At 41.1% G+C, this 19,965-nt stretch overlaps 1 protein-coding gene across 1 annotated transcript in view; it reads left to right on the forward strand.

Moving 5' to 3' along the window:
• The first annotated feature begins 6,139 nt into the window (after positions 1-6,139).
• SLC7A14 (solute carrier family 7 member 14) overlaps positions 6,140-19,965 on the forward strand; it is a 155,373-nt gene continuing 141,547 nt past the window's right edge. The window contains exon 1 of the mRNA XM_025377915.1: positions 6,140-6,303. The gene's annotated coding sequence lies outside the window, so the exon portion shown is untranslated. The remainder of the gene's footprint in view (positions 6,304-19,965) is intronic.

Raw genomic sequence — 19,965 nt, forward strand, 5'->3', positions numbered from 1 at the left:
TGGATGTTTCAGCTGTTTGTCTGCACATGCCTAATACAGCAAAGCCAAATCTCAGGAATTCCAGTGTCAGTGTGAACAAGTGGCCCATTCTCCAGAGCCAGTGCTGCCTGGCTCCCTTTCTTAGACTTCCTGGGAGAGACTCTAAATTTGTAGTCTGGCATTGATCATGATTTATTCTCTATTTTGACCTTAACAAATTATATAAGCCCTCTGAGCCTCTGTTTCCTTGTGTGTAAAGCAGGATAATAACAACCTGACAAGAATATTATGAGTACAAAATGATTTAAATGTCTTAATACAGGGTCTAACACTTAGTAGGCCCTCAAGAAGTGATAGCTTTCTTTTCTTCCCTTTTTCTCTGCTCCCTCTCCCCTGCAATCACCCCGATCACTTTCCCTTACTGACCTACCTCTTTTGATGCCCCTGCTGTCACCAAAGTGACATTCTGCATTCCCTCTGCTATTTGCCTGCCTTTTCCCTATGTATGATGAGAATTCGGTAAGAATGGACTAATGGTGGCCCGTTGTTCTGGGGAACTTAGTTAGGAAAGATAAAGAGAAGAGTAATTGAGATGACAGAATCAAGGATTGTTAGTGATGGAAAAAAAAAAAACTATATGGTAGAGACTCTTACCATTTGCTTTATCTGATTCTACTCTCATTCCATGTAGAAGAAAGTATTATTCCTCCCTAGTCACCTTGTGATTGCAGTGGGGTCATGTGAGTCATCCTGGACTATGAGTTGTGGGCCATGGTGATGTTGCATCACTTCCAGCACAGAGCATTTAGTTGCTGGTGCAAGGTCCTTCAGCCCTGGTCTTGCCACCCAAGGTGAAGTCTGAAGTGTTATGTTGAGACAGGACATCATAAAATAGTATTGATTGACTATATGGAGCGGGACCGACAGTGGGTACATAATGTGAACAGTAAATACACTTTTGTTATTTCAAACTACTGTAAGTTTGAGCATGTACATTACCACAGAATAACAGATTGAATATAACAGTCCAATCATTGGCTTTCATTTTGTATTAACACAGAATAATCTATAGAATATAGCAGTCTAAGCCTTGATTTTCATGTTGTGGCCTCTTGAAAAGGGGTGGGTTTTTGGCCTTAGTAAGCAAGATATTTTACAGATCTTTTAGGAAGCAGCACCCAGACTGGGAGACAGATCTGTGAAATGTGAGTTTTAGCTCTGGCTCATCTACCGACTAAATGGTTCTAATACAGAACCATTTCTGTATTGTTCATGGTTGTATCCCAAGTATCTAAAATATGTTGAATAAATGAATCAACACTCCCACATTCCAATTGTTAGAACAAGAAAACTACTGAGGTTAGTCAAACCCTCTGAGTCCTAACTTTTCTCATCTTTAAAATAAGAGCTAGTATCTCCCAAAAGATGGAAAATATATCATCAAAGGCACTTGCCACTCAAAGATCCTTGCTACTCAAAGAGTAGTACAATAATCAGCAGCATCAGCATCACTGGAATTGTGCTGGAAATGCAAACTCTTGAGTCCCACCCCAGTCCTACTGAATCTAATTATGCATTTTTAACAAGATCCCCTAGATAATTTCTATGCACATTAGAGTTAGAGAAATAATCATTTAGATGGTACTAGGACTCAACATTAAATGGCCTGTAATCACATAGTGGGAAGGTTATTCCTTTTCCAGTTATCATTCAACTTTTTGGTTACTTTATGGAGAAAGATTGATGTCAATATCTTTAACACCTTGCTAACAGCTGCTAATATCCTTTTTAACAAGGAGAAAGCAAGCCTTAGGTTCCTGGGCAGGCAAAGGTATTTATCTTGACTATAACAGCATTGTTTTATTCTCATTGTGTTTGTTTAAATGGTTGCCTTGTATTCATGGCAACTGATACCAGTTTTCTGTTTAAGGTAGTGATGAAAACCTCTTTAAAATAAATTAATTTAGAAAAGTGAATGTAATTAAGGGAAAGAAACACATAATAAATGGGAAGAACTCTTTGCTTTAGTGATTCCTTCCGTGTAAAGGAACTCCATTGGTTTGACAATCCTGACCTCTGTCTTGCCTCCATAGTTTCACTGATTAGGCAACTTTATTTACTCTGCATGGGGTAGGGGTGGGGAAAGTGTAAATTTAGGAATAAAATGAGCATTCTTAGGTCAACATTCCCCTTCTTCCTTTTGAAATTTAAATACCTAGAGGATAATTTACTCATAGATAATTTGCTTATAAATTTCCAGTCCAATTGGTAGGATCGTAGCAGCAGGTTGTTTGTTTAATAGATCTTTATGGTGTGCCTATGGTAACGCTAGGTTCTGGTTGTGTGCCTTATTTTCTGTCTTCCTGCTGCTCAAAGGTACTGCTCCTTTTGAAAAGTTCCAGACCAGCCTCTAGTCAGGCTATCACAGTGTCTTTGGTTTCTCAGCTTTTGAATCTGCTCAGAGGCAAGAGTCAGGGGTACTGATGAGCTTGGGGTCCTTTTAGAAGAAAGCATCAGGTACTCATTTTCATTAATCATGAGACAAAAATGGAGAATTGTTTTTAAGGCATCTGGCCAATTCCCTCATGGCCTAACCACCATCCATTCAAGCAGGTCAGTCATGAGGGATTGTAGTCATTACCCTTTTCATGACCCTATTTTGGCAAAAGGCCCTACATAAGAGTGCTCTGCTGTTTCCCTGGAGAGTAATCGCTTTTGTCTCTGAGCTCCACATTTGCTTATGTTAGTTCTCTATCACTTAAGTGGTGCCCCTTTATTCTTCATTATATTGCTCTGTTGTATTTCCATCATGATACTTAACTCCACTGCTTTGTTTACTTGTTTATGGTCTGATCCCCTGCTCTAGACTGTAAGCTCAAGGAGAGCAGAACCATTTCTGCATTGTTCACAGCTGTATCCTAAGTGTCTAGAATATGTTGAGTACGTGAATCAACACTTCCACATTCCAACTGTATGAACAAGAAAATGAGGATGTGTACTTTAAAGATCTAGTTAGTAGTCACTTTGTAAGATCATTGTTGAACTCTGGAACTGAGATTTTCACCAATTGTTGCGGCCGTGCATGGCTCTAAATACAAATTTTTGTCTGCTGCATTTCTATTTCTTTGTTCATTAATGCTCTACTTACAGTTGGAAAGTGTTTGCAGTGACTTGTGATAAAGTCAACAATCATCATGCAAAAGACAAGAGCTTATAAGTAAGGGAGGACCCAAGATGAACCTTTACAAGAAACCATTGCTAGGGTATAACTTTCTACTGCAACCTATGCAAGATCTGTTCTCTAAGCTTCCTTTTCTGCTCTTCATGGATAAAGTTGACTTGGACACTTAAAACTGCTTTGAAAAAATATATATTCAGACTCCTTGAGCAATTTCTGGTGAAACTGTCCAAAATTTTCTGAAATTTATGCTTGTCTAGGTAACTGCTCATAAAGGCATGATGGCCAAATCAAATGATTCCATGCTTATTTTTCCCTTTCTCATGTTTCTTGATGTCAGTGGAGAGGTAGGTAGGAGTCAGAAGCAGCATTTTACCTAGCCCAGACAATTTTTTCAGTGGTATAGATAGGAGCATGGTTGACACTTTCTGGTCTTTTAGCCTCCCTAAATACAAAGAGGTCCAGATTGGCAATTTCCAAAGAATATTAAAGGGAAGTACACCGGGAGATAGGACTGGAATCTGCTTAAGGTTGGGGGGTTCCAGGAGTTCCTGGTTCGTGTGAGGATTTCATTGAGCTTATTGGAAGTGGATTAGAAACACATATCATCATTCAAGCTGCTGATAAATGTCTAGAGTTCGTTCCTAGACTCCAAATGTTTTTTCTTTGAAATCAAGCCCTTTTGAATGACCAACCAAGTCAGTTTTACCTAGCAAAGGCAGAAAAGTCTAAACCCTGCTGTCTTGAAATATAGGCACAAACTTCTCTCAGATAGTAAATATTCATAACTATTGTGATTGTGACTGGTGTTCTAAAAATGAAAGACCAGGGAAAAATGGAGATTTAAGTCAGAAATTTATCACAGAAAAAGGTGAAACAAAGAACACAGTTCAATAATCACATCCCCTGAGCTACAGGCATACATGCAGACTTAAAGAAACACACCAACCACTTTGGGAGGCCGAGGCGGGCGGATCACGAGGTCAGGAGATCGAGACCATCCTGGTGAACACGGTGAAACCCCATATCTACTAAAAATGCAAAAAAAAAAAATTAGCCAAGCGTGGTGGCAGACACCTGTAGTCCCAGCTACTCGGGAGGCTTAGGCAGGAGAACTGCATGAACCTGGGAGGCAGAGCTTGCAGTGAGCCAAGATCTCGCCACTGCACTCCAGCCTGGGGGACAGAGCGAGACTCCGTCTCAAAAAAAAAAAAAAAAAAGAAAAGAAAAGAAACACACCAACATTTTAGGAGCTGTGTATTCTGTGACAAATCCCATCTTCCCATGTCATCACCCTCATAGTTCATTTGGACTAGAATAGACTCAGGGTTTTCTTCAGTCTGTAATATTAATACTCCTTACCTTTTATAGTGACTTCCCATGCACTATCCCATCTAAACATCACAACCCTCTTATATAGAAGGCAGGTAGACATTCCTTTCCCATTCTGAAGATGAGAGTCTGAGAATTTAAGTGATTTGTGAAAGATCATATGATAAGTAGCTGGCAGAGCCTGCACTAAGTTTCCAAATTTCTGATTTTTTAACTTTACACTTTTCCTACCATGTCTCACAGCTTCTTGGTGATCCCAGGAGGTCTAATATATCCTGCAGAACTATTCAAAGCTTAAAATATGGGGATATTATCAGGCTTAGATGCTCATTGAAGGCAGTAATTAACTTGAGGTAGGTGGACTTAACCAAGACTGTCCTGGCACTGATCAAGCAACTTTCTGGGGAGAACCCGTGGCAGACCCACAACATAGAGCTAGATTGGAATTGCTCCACCCTAGAGAAGGAGTGTCAATCAGCCAGTATTATCCCCAAACACAAGATCAGTGAATTTATTTCCAAGGGTAGGAGAGTTATGTTTTTTTGCCTCCCATGTGTTTTGAGGGCTTGGACCAAAGTGCAAGAATTTATGTAGATAACTTTCATCCAAATCAATCTACTCAATGCTTATTAAATAATTCATTCAGTGATGTGGCCAAGCATGCCTGGGTTGGTCTCATCTAGTCCCAATCCTTTTGGGACATAACTTGGCTCTGGGACACTAATCTTAAAGGAGCCAATACAAAATATAAGCCTTCTCTCTCTCGTCTCCACTTAGACTAGTACCTGTTTAACCTGACCTCACAGATACCTCCTTCCATGTTTAAAAAGATGCTTTCACTGCATTAGCACACATCACTTCCTTCTTGCTTTGTGAAATTTATTTTAACGGAAGTGGGGGAAAAGAACTCTCCTTTATTGAGTTCCAAATATGTGTCCAACACTAGGCTAGGCAATTCTAAAAACATGATGATTTCTCAATCTCATGACAATCCTGCAAGGTGATTATTTCACAGATGAGAGAAGAAAAGCTAAAAAGTTAAATGCTCCAAGGTCATACAGATTGGAATCCTAATGTGTCTTCAAATCTCAAGTCTATGGTCTTTGCACCCCTAAGATGTTGTGGACCCAAAGATAAATTTGAGCTTTGGAGAAGAAGATGGGTCTTGTCTTCTTTAGGAGGAGAGGAGAAATCAATCTCTCTCATTTTTTGTTTCCAGTAGGGCTCAGGGATGTGGAAGTTTAAGAGCAAGGAAGCCTTCGCAGAGGATGAGGGAAGCTTCCAGAGGGCAGGAAGGAGGTCTGGACAGCCCAGTCTAGCAGGGGCAGAGCTGTGGCAGATGCCTTCCCAACACACAGACACTGCAGAGTCCTGCTGGTCCCTGCTTTCCCACACGGCCCCCTCAGCCTCCCCGCAGCCTGAGATAAGACACTGGAGGTCACACCTGGAGCCTCAGAAGGCCAGCGAGGAGTTGTGACCGGCAGACTGGGGGGGACGGGGGACGGCAGGCCAGGTGGGAGGGGGTCTGGTGCCAGGCTTGGGCTCAATATGTAAGGGGTTGGGCAGCCCACGTGACTCCAAGGAGGCGGAGACAGGCGAGCTGGAGGGAGGACGAGCAGGCGCGGGGAGGGGTTCGGGGGTGGGGGCGCAATCTGAATAATTGAGGAGCTGTTCAGCAGCCGCGGCTGCCTCCTGCCTTCCTTTGCCGCCACCACCACTTCCCATCCCAGCTAGAGAAACAGCTCCGCGCTGGAAGTGAGTTCGGCCAGCTACCAACCTCGGCAGCCAGCTCGTCGCCTCCAGCCCGCACCCGGGTGAGTGAACAACCCCCTTTGCTACAGTTTGTCCCCCTCGGCGACCCCCGCGCCCCAGCGGGACCCCTGCAACTGAGATGGCCGCCTCTCCCGGAATGACCCAGGGAGCCGGAGTCACCGGGAGCGGGGGACCAAGAATATGGCGCGGAGGCCGAGGGCGCCCTCCGGGAAGGGGTTCCCTGGAAGAATGGAGGAGCTGGGTCAGGCTCTTTCTGGCTCTGGCCCGGAATGAGGCCCGGACCGCCCGCAATCTGGGGGCACTGGGCTCTGACTCGCGGGAGCTGCCGGGCGGGGCGGGGGCCAGCGCGGCTGCGGCGCCGCCAGAGCGGGAGGCAGAACGGGAGCCGCGAGCGGCGTCCGGGCAGCCTGGGTGTCGGCAGACGCCGGGCCCGTCCTGTCCCCCGCCTTGGCGCGCACCCCGCACGGGCAGCTCCGTTCTCCACCTCGGACCGAGCCCATGAAACAGAGACGCTTTTCCAGCCGCAGACCGAAGGAAGGTCGGGAACAACGTCTGCCCTTTTGCCTGGGAGCAAACTCCTCAAAGGGACTCCCGCCGAGCCCCGCTCCCCGACCAGGCCGGTGGCGCCCCGAAGGGCGTCTGTCCCCGGAGAGTGGTGACTCGCCCGGGGGCGGCAAAGAGAACGTGACGGGAGCGGTGTCCAGGGGAGCTCCCTGCCCAGAGCCGACAGCCCCAGCAAGGGGAGCTCTCCTGCACTGCTTCACTCCTCAGTCTCCTCTCTTCCCCCACTCCAAAACACATCAGCTCCCCTCTAATCCAAGAGGGTCAGGCTAGGGCTCCGTGGCCACCGGGGAGGAGCCCCCACCCTCCTTCTCTCTCCTGTGTCACCCCGTCCGCTCCCCAAATGAGTATTTTATATTGCAATTGAAGAGTGAGCAAAGCAAAGGCAGGGAAGAGATGCAGGAAGGCAGCAGCGGGGCTCGCGTCTGTTCCTGGCACTCCTCATTCCCCCACCTGTGTGAAGCTCGTTTCCTTGAGGTTTTGAGAGGAGAGACTCAAAGGAACGGGCTCTGGCGAAGGGATCCCCGCCTGAGTGTCGGGGTACGTCACTGGCTCGAGTTGCCCAAGGGCCGCAGAATGACAACCTGCCTCCCCCTAGGTACAGGGTCTAGGAGAGCGCCTGGGTAAGGTAGCTCTCCTCCGACCGAGCGCAGGAAAAGGCGCTGTCCGCGGTGCTGAAAGTTCTCGGAGGCTGGGTGCTAATACCGCCGCAACCCGCATTCCCTGCAAGCAGAAACTGCGTTAGAACCATGTAAAGGGTTCTAAGCAAGCGATCTAGAGAAACAGATAAAGAAGGGGCTTTGCCTTTCCCGGTTTTCTGCTTCCCCGGGACTCCGCCTGGGTAAAGGTTCTCGGCTTTCCTGGGTGGAAGTGCAGGAAGCGGGTGTCACTTCAGGATCCAGCTTTGCTAACTTGGGGAGCTTCCTCGTTCTACTTCCTGTACCTGAGCAGTGAGTCTTCCTGTCGGTAAAGTGTTGAAAGGCAGTTAGGGATGCTGTTTTGATAATAAACATTTCTGTGGCTTTCAGGAATCAGAGAATTGTTAGGCTACACAAAGGAGGGGCTTCATGGTTATAGCTTTTTCCTCTTCTTAGAACCCTTCTTTCCCCACTGCATGTTATTTACATGCTTTAGATAAAGATCACTAAGCAGTCCTGTATGTTTGTTTCTTTAGCTAGTCTTTTATATTACAGATAAGATGGGGAAAGGATTGAGCCAACTTTGGGAGGCCTGGTTTGTACTGAATACCTCTGTCAGCTAGGTAATAATATTTCATTTATACTTCACAATAGCTGCCAACCATAAGTATCACACAGAGAAGGAAACGGAAACTTGATTCCAGAGATTGGATTCAAACTCAGATCTATTTAACTCAAAGTCCAAGCCATTTTCATGACTTCATTTTGGTATTTGGCTCTGAATAGCTATTATTGGGGATTATAGCAGGAGAATGACAAAGAAGGGAGGCCTGCTCTTCTCTTTCACACACTCTCCTCTCTTCCAACCCTTTTCTCTTTAATCCGTTCACCCACTCACTGTCATGCACTCCCACCCTCCCAACTGGTTTTGCATGTCGCTTGAGATACCACCGTTCACACAACTTCAGCTCCAATACTATGGAAACAAGTTAGAGAACTAAACCAGCAGGGTTTTCTAGAAGAGTAGCAGGGTTTCAGGAAGTCTGGAGAACTAGAGTCCACATGTACTTTCATATTAAGAATTATAGTATTGAATTTTAGGACTAGAATAGCTTTGAATAACATTTAGCACCATTGTTTTATGTGAAAGAAAACTTGGAAACCAAAAGACGGTCATTAGTCTAAGTGACATGATTGAAAAATTAGAACCCAGTTAACCTGATTCCAGGCCCAGTGCCTTTCCCACTATTTCCTGGTGTCTGAAATACTCTTCCATATTGCTTCTTTGATTATATTTGACAAAACGTCAACATCAGTGAACTATATAAAAGAACATACCAAAAATACAAACACTTAACATACAAGCATTCCCCTTACCTTTCTTCCAGCTCCTTTGTCTTCCAGCTCTTTCCCCTCTGGTCCTACTATTCCAGTGTTGTCTAACCCGACATACCTGGGAGATATGACCCACCTTCCTCAGTAACAGTTTTTTCTGCAGCAGCAATGCAGAAATGAGAATGGTGGTGTGGCATTTCTTTACTTGCTCTATGTTGTCTATATCTCCTCTTCTATGACCTATTCTCCAAAAAATAATTTTCCCAAAATTGGTTACCCTAAGCAGCTGCCCATGTTCTCACAGGGACTTGGAAAAGGCCCTAATAAGACCTAAGGATTTTTATTTAAAAAGAGCATTATAAGTGTTAATATCTATGAAATGCTTATCACATGTGAGGCACTATGCGTAGTTTCTTCATCAATCATTTTACTGAATTATCACAATTCTGTCAAGTAGGTATCTCAATTAAAGATGTTCATAGAGTTCTAGTTCACTCTAACATACATTGAAACCTGATATTCTGTTCATTTCCTCTTTCTTCTCTTTCCAGCTCATAGTGAAATCTCATCTTCATTAATCGGATTTTTGTATTTAATTGATAGTTCCATCCTTCTCCAAAACTTAGCATTTAGAAATTCGAATTCAATTCAAATGGCACTGTTTTGCTCTCTCATCTCTTAATATTTACCAAACATATTCTCCCCATTTGTTATTCCTTATTTTAAAATTCCCATATGCCTCCTTATTGATAATGCCAACATTCTGCTTCAAATCTTCTCTAGAGTCAATTAAGGTAAAATTTGTGATTAAATACATAACTTCTTTTGTACCTCCACTAGGTGATCTGTCAAGAATGCTATTGTTGAGGTGCTCTGGGCCCTGTGAACCAGAACCTTAAACTGTCTAGAACTACTCTGTCCAACATGGTATGCTAGCCACATGTAGCTATTTATATTTAAATTTTAATTAAACTTTTAAAAATTAAAAATTTAGTCCCCCAGTCACTCTAGTCATATTTCAAGTGCTCAATAACTCTATATGGCTAATGATTACTATATAGGACAGGGCAGACATCAGAAAATTTTTACCATTTAAGAAAGTTGTGTTGAATAATGCTGCTTTAGACAGTACTAAACATACCCTCACAGCAACGAAGAACTAGGAACTGGGAAGAAGTAAGGACCTACTCTTCCTTGAAGCTTCTGCCAAGAAAGGCAGAAAAAGCCACTTATGCCTAATACATCACCAACAGCCCAAAGGTACCTAAGACAATTAGGCTATGAAGGAGTGTGCGTATCTTACTTAAGGAGCTGGTAGACTCTTGAGTTTGCTTCATATGAATTCTATGTTATTATAAAGTAAAATATTCCATGAGTGAGGCTTGCTGATTTCCTGAATTTTGACTTAGATATAACCTGAAAGTTCCAATTCAAAATCCAAGTTTATAGATAATGTGGATATGTAATAACATGTGTGTGTGTTTATCTTGTCTTAGTAATCATAGTATGGTAGACATGCAAAGAATATAAGACTTGGAGTCAGTAGTATAGGTGCCACTTACTACTTGGTGACATTATGAGGCCCTCTAGAGCTCCATTTCTCCATCGGTAAGATGTTGATGAGAATTGCCGTAACTACCTCAAAGGACTATTGTGAAACTCAAAGTGTAGGCATGTGAAAGTACTTTGTAAGGAGCATGATTGAATCTGCAATGGTTTATTATTTTATATAGATATGGTACAGACAATGTACAAATAGGGTAGTTCAGGCTGAATGCATTTCTGAATGGTTTTAATCCTGATATGACTGTATTTTTGCCTTTGTTGTCATTTATTTCACTGAAAAGTAGAATAGTGAAGAAAAAAATTAGTTATTGAAATTTCTGGTTTGTTAGATTCTATTAATTGAAATACTGTGCATTCCTTGTGGTTTAGTTTATTTGGTCCTGAACATTTTCTCTTCAGGATTAAAAAAAAAATAACTAGGAAGTCTAAGTTGTTTGGAACAGCTTTTACCTTTCAACTAATAGTTTTTAAGTAATAATCAATAATGATCCCATCAGGTAATAGGGCTTCAGAAATAACAAAATACAAGGATTATGGATATTCCTCAGTGTGAGTGGATGAGAGGGATAATTTTTAAAATATATTCTTACTATTTACAAATTGAAATGAGCTTCTATCCATTTTCATAGATGAATTGAACAAGAATAATTCTATTTCATGCATTGATTAAACCAAAATAAAAGTGAAAGTCATTAACTTGACTGAATTATTGAGTTTACATTAGGGATTCTAACCTTAAATAACGAGTCTTTATTCATTCTCTAAGTTGAAATCTGTTGGGGTCATTAGGAGAACCTTATGCATCTGGCTAACATTTACTCCCAAACCTAGCATCTATGATCTACTCCTGCACTTTGATCTGTGTATGCTATTTATGCTTCAAGTAAAAGTGCTTTTCAGATGCAGCCATACCTTCTATAATGGCTCACCATTTTGATACTTAAATATTTTTCTCTTATAACACAAAGATTAACACAGTGCTCAGATATTGTAGAAAATAAGCCTGGAAATGAGGCTATTCCATCAGATGATTCTTCACTGCATTTATTAGGTTGTTATCATCTTGAAAACTCAACAAAGTCACTTTATTTATTCATTCATTCATTAATGAAGCACCTGAGAATCAAGCTGAGTATGACCAAGGGCATGAGATTTTATCTCCAGTTCCAGAGATCTAGTTTACCTTTGTTAAGAGTTGACGAAGGTATAGATACTACCTTGTAAGATGCTCTCTCAGGTAAATAGTTGAGACATACACTTAGCCACTGTTTCTGGTCAAGCATGCTGTCCTCAAGCCTTTGTTGCATATGGGACTATATTACTAAGGGAAAAATAAGCGAAGTTATCAACTCTGGCTTCTAGTAGATGATGCTAGCTTTAACAATAAACATATTTTGCTGGATGTCATGATTTATTCATTTCATTGGACTTGTTTACCTCTTGGAAGGGCCTGGATTTTGGAAAGGGGAAAATGCCATAACCTTGGAGCTGAAAAGAGTTTTTCTCTGTCTGTAGCTTAAAGGATTTCTCTAATTGTGTATCCCAAGAGATAAAGAGAACTGACAATGTAGCTTTGAAACCAATCCTTCTAGCATACAATCATCCATTTAATCAATAACATAGTTGAAGAATGTCCTATATTGACATGAAAATGCTGTGGTCAAGGATGTTTGGAACACGTGGATGATCAATAAATATTTGTTGAATTCAAACCATTGTTCCAGGTTAATTCATGCCATACACTCATCTAGCCAACCCTCTCTACCTAGAATTCAGTATTCCCTATGGCATTTTCCTTTAGCAAATAAAACAGGAGGCAAACACAGTATATCAAATTTTACCCTAATAACCACCCTTCTAGCCCTTCTCAGGGCATAAATAGTGATGGCCAAGAGAGACTACTCCTGAGAATTGTGTCTTGCTGCTTCACCCAGGAAACAAAGCATACATCAGCCCAAAGGCCTTGCATTTCACTGTGATGAGGCAACTTCAGAAACTCAAAGCTTAAATGGAGTTATGTGGTCTTTTCCGCTTTTATATTGAAGGGATACTTGTCATTTCCTTCAGAAAGTATTTGGCTGGCCTTCACAATAGCAGCAGGCAATTGCTATTGTTCCTAAATTCAGAAGAAGCTTAGCTTAGAATGAAAGCACATATATTAATTAGAGGAGAACATCACAGTCTGATGGTTTACAGAATATTATCCTTTTTCAGGAATAATAAGGCTTCCCTTTAAGAGTTTTAACTGGTTATTACTGGCAAAAATGAAAGAAAAACAGCTCATTCTATTCTAGCAAGTCAATAAGCAAATGCCTAGAATTAACTGATTCTTATTTGCCAAAGGCAAAATATTCCAACCCGATGAACAACGAATAATCAAGCTGGTTCTCACTGTCTCTTCATTTTTAAAAAATTTTTCCATGTTTTAAAAATAATCAGTAAATAAAAAACAATTCCACCCAGGTGTTTAAACATTCTGATGACAAAAGGGTCTTCACAAATGGAAAGGCTTAACTGTTTGTTAGAGATTATACAACATATTATTATGCCAATATTTTATAACAATCACATAACTGAACTCTCACTTTAGAGAGAAACTGACCCCAGGAACACTCACCTGAGTTAATGTCAGAGGAATATTACTTGAGTCTCCTCTCTCTCAGCCAATTATAGAATGCACTCTTTTGCATTTTTTAACATCATGCATCATTTCATTAGTCATGAAAACTTGTTCAGTCGATGAGTTTATCAAAGATTCAGGTTTATCTTTTATCAAAGATTCAGGGAGTAGGAAAGAGTATGTGTTTGGATTTCAGATTATTTCCCTTTGTACCGCCAGGTGAAAGAACTACTGGTCAAGGACAGTCAGCAGGTAGAAATTTCAGGGGTGGAACTATGAGCTAGAGTAAAAGATTCAAAACCTCAGCATCATCCATGTTGCAAGAACTTAGGCAAGGATTTAACTCTTCTTACCTTTTTAATCTTCATCCCTAAAAGAAGATATTTGGATTAAATAGTGTACAACATCCTGCAAGCCATAACATTCTATGGTTCAAGGAAATAGGGCCAAGAGCTTGAATAATCCATTATTTGCCTCCTTAAGCCCAAAGAACTGAACATAAACCAAGATTCTTATTTTTACATCATTACTTATCAGAAGCTCTGAATTTCATGCTAGTACTTTACCTAGTAACAATAACGATAATGATAGCTAATACTTATACAATTACTATGACCTTATAAGGTTGGTAATGTTATCATTGCCATTTTACAGATGAGAAACCTGGATACTAAAGTAATTAAATTACCTGCCCAAATTCACACAGGTAACAAGTTTGTGCTACCATGCTATACTGCCTCTATAAAAACCACAAATCTGACAGACAGATAGCTGATGTGTGCCATTTATAGCGACTGGACACACCAGCCAATTCTCTGGAGAATTTCTGTTTTACCTCCACTTTTTACTAGAAGAGCAATCAAGAGGGTGAATAGAACTCCAGGCCTGTGTATGGGAATCCACATTGTCTTTCTGTAAGATGGCTCTTGTGCTTTTGCAATTGATGTTATTGACCAATTGTTTACATGGTTCAGCATTGAATGTTGGTGCTCTGCAGGCAGTTGCATTTGGTGAGGACCACTCTGCTGCCTCTTCCCAGAATGTGTGACTAGCCACACCACAAGAAATAGATGGATGTTGATGCAGGATCGATCCAGCACCTTCTAATGCTATAAAAGTCAACCCCGTATCTTCACTATTCAGTAGAGTCTTCTAGCTTCTGCCTTTAGGTTTTTGACTCAGTGTAACAATCCAGACAGCTTTTATGGTAGAGAGGGAGAGCTCCCAGAGAGTCATTTCCTGCAGGTAGGCTTGGGTCAAGGCTAAGACTAAAGCTTTCAAAATCGTGTTGCGAAAATCCTTTTCTTCTCATTAATCCTATATTAACAAATTAGTCATAAGTACAGTACATCACAGTACCCATCTATTTCACTGTGGATTTCAATGTATTGAATATACAAATGGGCATTTAGCTCTTAATATGGTATATCTAACCAGCTGAGAATGCTCTGACTGTAGTCAAATATGTTTCTTCTTTAGCTCTAGTTTCTGGCTTGTTAAACTAGCTACATATCCCATCAACACCAAGGCCAATTACAGAATGCATAACTCTACTTCTTCCTCTGTGGTTTTCTAGCTACTCTGTGGGGAGTGGGATGACCTAGGAGTCAGAAGATCTGGTTTCCAGACTCAGCTTTGAAATGTACTACCTGTGACACTTGGGCCAGCACCATTCACTGCTTCAAGGCTGAACTTCCTTACCTTTAAAATAGGGGTAATAGATCTTGCCCCTCACATTACAAATTGGGTCAATGAGATGGCATTCACTGAAGCTCCTTGTTAACCATAGAGTGTCCAAAGGAAAGAGATGGATTTGCCATCCTTTCAGTCTTTCCCAGTCAGAAATTACTCTCAAGTTGTTGATACCCAATTCTGAACCAGGGTTAACAGCTAAATCAATGTCTTTAAGGTTAAGAAGAGCTTGGATCTAAATTTGTAAATCTAGAAAATGACACTTACAATAGGAGAAGCCTCCTGGTTTCTTCTAAATTAATGATCCTCAACCTGGGGCAATGTGACCTCAATAAGGGGTATTTTGTATTGGCACAGACACTGGAGGAGAGGGGTGTTACTACTGGCTTTTAGTGGACTGGGATCTAGAATGTTAAATATCCTGCACTAGACAGAACAATCCTGCAGCATAAAAAATGTCCTGCCCAAAATGCCAATAGCACTACACCCCCACTGAAAAATATTGCTCAGAGTAATGTGCTGTTCCTGGTCCCTAATTCTCCAATTGATACTGACAGAGAGAGTTTACTTTTCATCTCCTCCCACAGATGAAATCCTGCCATGCTCATGTGAGATCTGTAATAGTTGTAGTTCAGAAGCATGACCAGACTTCCAGTAAGTTCACCAGTAAATAAAACAATGGGGTCAGAGATCAGTGATTTTAAAATTAGCCCTCAGAAGCTTCCACAAAATGCCTCCTCCAACCTCTGCAGGGGCAAGGATTCCCAGCAGGTTACTATGCCTATAATGTGAGGGCTGGCCTAAAGGATGGCATTTAGGGATGTAAAATCAGCAAATCATGATTCTAAAACCACTATCTTTGCAATTTATTGAAGAAACATTGTAATATGCACTTGTTTTATGACAAGCATTGGCCTATCTAGGCACTGGGTATGAGACGTAATCCCTGCCTCAAGTCACCAGTAATCTGAAAGTTCCACAGATGTCATCCCCATTAATTATGTATGCAACATGATACATGCTGTAACATATTATGAGGGAGCCTCCAAGGAGAGACCACCAGGAAACAATTCACTTCCGCAGAGGAAATTATAATTGAACAGTATCTTGAATGGCATATAATATTTTTTCAGACGGATAAATGAAAGAGAAAGCTATTGCAGAAATGGGACCAGCATAAGCAAACGCTGAAGGTGTGAACAGAAATGATACACGTGAAGGCTGATGTGCTTACCTGGCTGGTGGGAGGTCATATTGGAAGGACTGAAGAAACTTGAATACAGACAGGTGGATGTATTTATTCCGCCAGGGGCTTATCCTTTGAACAGGATTTTTATGAGTATCTTAGGAATATCATTTGAATTCAGGGCTCATGGAGTCCAATCTTACAACTAGAAGAAATCTCAGAAATCACCCTAGTGTTCTCTTTTCCCTATGTTTTATAGTTGAAGTAGTTAAAACCCAGAGATGTTGAATGACTTGCCCAAAGTCAGCTAGCAAATTTATGGCAGTATGAGAGCTAGAGCCTAGTCCCTCCTCTCAGTTCTCAGCTTTTTCCTGCTCTGTGCTGCATTCGGGAATTTTAGCCATCATTTGAGCATAACCCAATGTAACACACAAAGTGACTATTAAATATTCACGAAGCTCAAGTTTTCCATTGTTCACTGTGAAGCTATACCATTGTTCCTTCGTTACAAGCAGGTGATAGATAAGACTCTGAGCTGTTTCTACATGAGAGCACTCTTCAGAAACACAGACAGACAGTACACCAACACATGAGCATGACATCCTTTGCCTGCCACACACATCCTCCCCTGCCTCATTTCAAACTGCCAGAGATTATGGAGTCACAGCCTGAACAGAAGGCATCTTAATCTCTGGTGGTTCTGTAAATAATATGCTGTTCATGCTTGCATATAAATTATCACAGTCTCTCTATTTTCTAGATGAGGGAGGCTTCAGAAAGATGAAGATGCCTGCACACAGAGCATATAAGAGATAGGATTTCAGACCCCAGAGTTTCCGCCCTCTTCGTAAGACGGTTGAATTTTTCCCTCATCTACATGCTCCTAATAATTTATCCAGGCTTATGGTCTTAAATTTCACCTTATAGCCAAGTTAATCTAGTCTCTGTATATTTAGGTTTCTGAGATCAGTTATTTCTTACTTCCCTTTCTCTCTAGCCACATTTCCTCCACACTTCATTCAATAAGCATTTAATAGAAATCATCTAAGCTAATCCATTCAGTTGATGAGAATAGAAACTGAGATCCAGAGAGGTGAAGCCAGTTGCCCAGGTTTGCTCAGTTAAAAGCAGTATGGTGACTAGATTCCCTGACTCCCAGTCCAGTGCTTTGCCCTTCACACTAATACTGCTATTTCCCAAGGATAAATAACATGGCATTTCCCACTCTCAGGCTCCCTCACTCCTTGAACAACCCCACAGGATGGATAGAAATGACTGATTGCGTGTGCTCTGAGGCTCATTCCAGGACCTTGTCTAGAATGCCCACAACTTGTTATCCTTCATGCTGTATTGGTCCATCTATCACATTAAGAGGCTGGTTAGGGCAGAGTTTGACATACTTTCTGGTCTAGAAGATATTTATGATCAATGCCACCACTCAGGTAATGATCACCGTAGAAAACAGTGTGCTCAGGAAGAAAGAGGGCAGAGTCCATGGCTCCTATCATTTGAGAATGAGGCAAAGTTCACCCAGAGTTTACTGTAAGTGGCAAGATATTAGATTCATAATCCCACAGACCAGGCAATTGGGCAATTAGATGGATTTAAGCAAGATTGGGAGTGGCCAAGAAAGTGAAAAAAGACAACTCCCAAACCATTTCTGCTTCAGGGGCAGGGTATTTTGCCTGGATTGATCACCACGATGCATTTCACTAGTATAGACAAAGATCACATTGATAAAAGACTTTTTTAAATCAATTGAACTAAAATTTTCCATTTATATGTAACTTCTCAGGAATCATTTTAAGACAAAACCAGATGGTATTTCAGTAAAGATTATATTGAAAAGAGAAGCAAGTAAGAGGGGGAAAGAAACCCCAGAGCTAGCTTCTCAGGTAGGGCTTTGTAGGGTCACGATTGTCTCACAGGCTGATCAGGCTAATTTGGTACAGAAACTTAATTGTATCCGTTTTATCAAGAGTGATCCAGCTCTGAAGAATCTAGCCATGCTCCCCAGGTCCCAAGAGACGGATTTGTTAGCTAGATGCCAATCTAGCCACACACAATAGAAGATGCTTCTAAGTGTGGCCCAGGCTATTTCCTTCCTAATAGTGGGATCGTGAGAAAACCAAATGAGTGGTCAAAGATAACCTGTGGGCACAACATCAGGATTAATGGAGTTGGACAGACAGTCTCATGAAATGTGCCATTCAGGCTGCAACAGAGGCAAGAGAATTCTTTCAAACTCCACCTAAGAACACTATTCAGGTTACTAGAATAGTTGTGTTCTTCAAAAAAAGGGTCTTGTTCTCTCTGTTTCCCTAGTGGTGAAGAAACTGGCAAATTATTTTGGTAAAAGATGGATTTCTCTAGTCTCTATGCAGTCCCCATCTTCCTTAGGGTATTATTCTAGACATGTTATAATACTCAACTCAAACCCTATCTTACTTATGTCAGTGGCATCTTGTCCAAAGCCCCTTACCAAATCTTTGAACTCCTGGGCCTAATTCTCTGCTAAGGCAATGAAGATAAACCTGCAAAATCATTCTTATTATTCATGTACTTGTATAAGATCCATTACGATTAGTCTGCTTCTGAGAAAGTTGTTTAATTGTGGATGAGCTGTACAGATGGTGAGAATCACGGTCTCAGATGGCATGGCACTTGAATCTTACATTAGTGATGATCTTTTATTGGTCTCCTTTAGAGAGTTCTGGTAGATGCCACTGATTAACCACCAATAATAAATAAACCATCAGAGTGCTTGGGTTATTTCTGTAAGGGACACATCTCTTGTATTTTGTGCTAATTCTGTTTGTGTCATTTCAGAGGGCACTATGATCTTGCCTTGCTCTGAGTGCACCTGACTCTGGTTTATCCTTGTCAGTAATCTCCATGTGTGGACCCTGACATTTGAAACTGAATCTGTTAGTCACTCTCACTACAGAAAACAGTCATGTGGCGACTATGACTCATCTACAAAACGCTGAAGGAATAGACTCCCAAGAGGTTTTTTTTAAAATCATGCAACATTGCTACCTCTAAAAGAGGCCAAACAACCATTTTGACTATTTTTATTTTCCCCTGGAGCTGACTGGTTATCCTGATACTGAGTAGGAACAAACTACACAGACAGTTTGGGATTCGTTTTAGATTCTGTCCTAGTCACAAAGACTTTTGACACACTTTCTATTCCAGCATCACAATGCAGAGGAAGAAAATATCTGAATGAGTAGAGACTGTCGTGCCAGAAATAAATTCCTAATATAGACAGCTGAAATATGCCAGTAGAGAATTTAACTATCAAAACAGAAACAAGAATTCCTTGTTTCAATACTGTCTTAGTGAATAGCCTCTGTTCTTCCTTTCTGCCCCCAAGTCTATTTCAACCTACAGTTATAAATAAATATTCTGATCCCATTACAACACATTAAGAATCTAGAGAAAACTTGTCATTTGAGTACTATGATATCATCTCTTTACACATATGATTCCAATATAGCAACTTATTGAGTGCTCTTCTTAAAGTCAAGAATAATTAGACAACTATAATATAATACTTATAATAATAGTAGCAATCACATTTACTCATTTAATCATATCAAGTCGATATTATTATCCTCATTTTACAGATGAGGATTATAAAATTTGAATGACTTGCCCAAGTTCTCACAGCCAGTGAAGGTTAGAGTCAAGATTCAAAGACCATGCCATCTGACACCATGATCCTCACCATCTATACAGCCCATCTGCAATTTAAAAATTCTCTCAGAAGCTGATCAATCCTAATGGATCTTATACAAGTGCATGGATAATAAGAGAGTTACTTTGCAGGTCTATCTTCATTGCCTTAGCAGAGAATTAGGCCCAGGAGTTCAAAGATTTGGTATGGGACTTTGGACAAGTCCTACTTTTTCTTTCTCTGTTTCTTTCTTTCTTTCTCTTTCTTTCTTTCTTTCTTCCTTTTCTTTTTTTTTTTCTTTTCTTTTTTTTTTTTTTTTTGTGACAGAGTCTCCCTTTATTGCCCAGGCTGAAGTGCAGTGGCGCAATCTCAGCTCACTGCAACCTCCACCTCCCAAGTTCAAGAGATTCTCCTGCCTCAGCC

This window comes from Theropithecus gelada, chromosome 2 (assembly GCF_003255815.1).
Source record: "Theropithecus gelada isolate Dixy chromosome 2, Tgel_1.0, whole genome shotgun sequence".
Classification (NCBI taxonomy): Eukaryota; Metazoa; Chordata; class Mammalia; order Primates; family Cercopithecidae; genus Theropithecus; species Theropithecus gelada.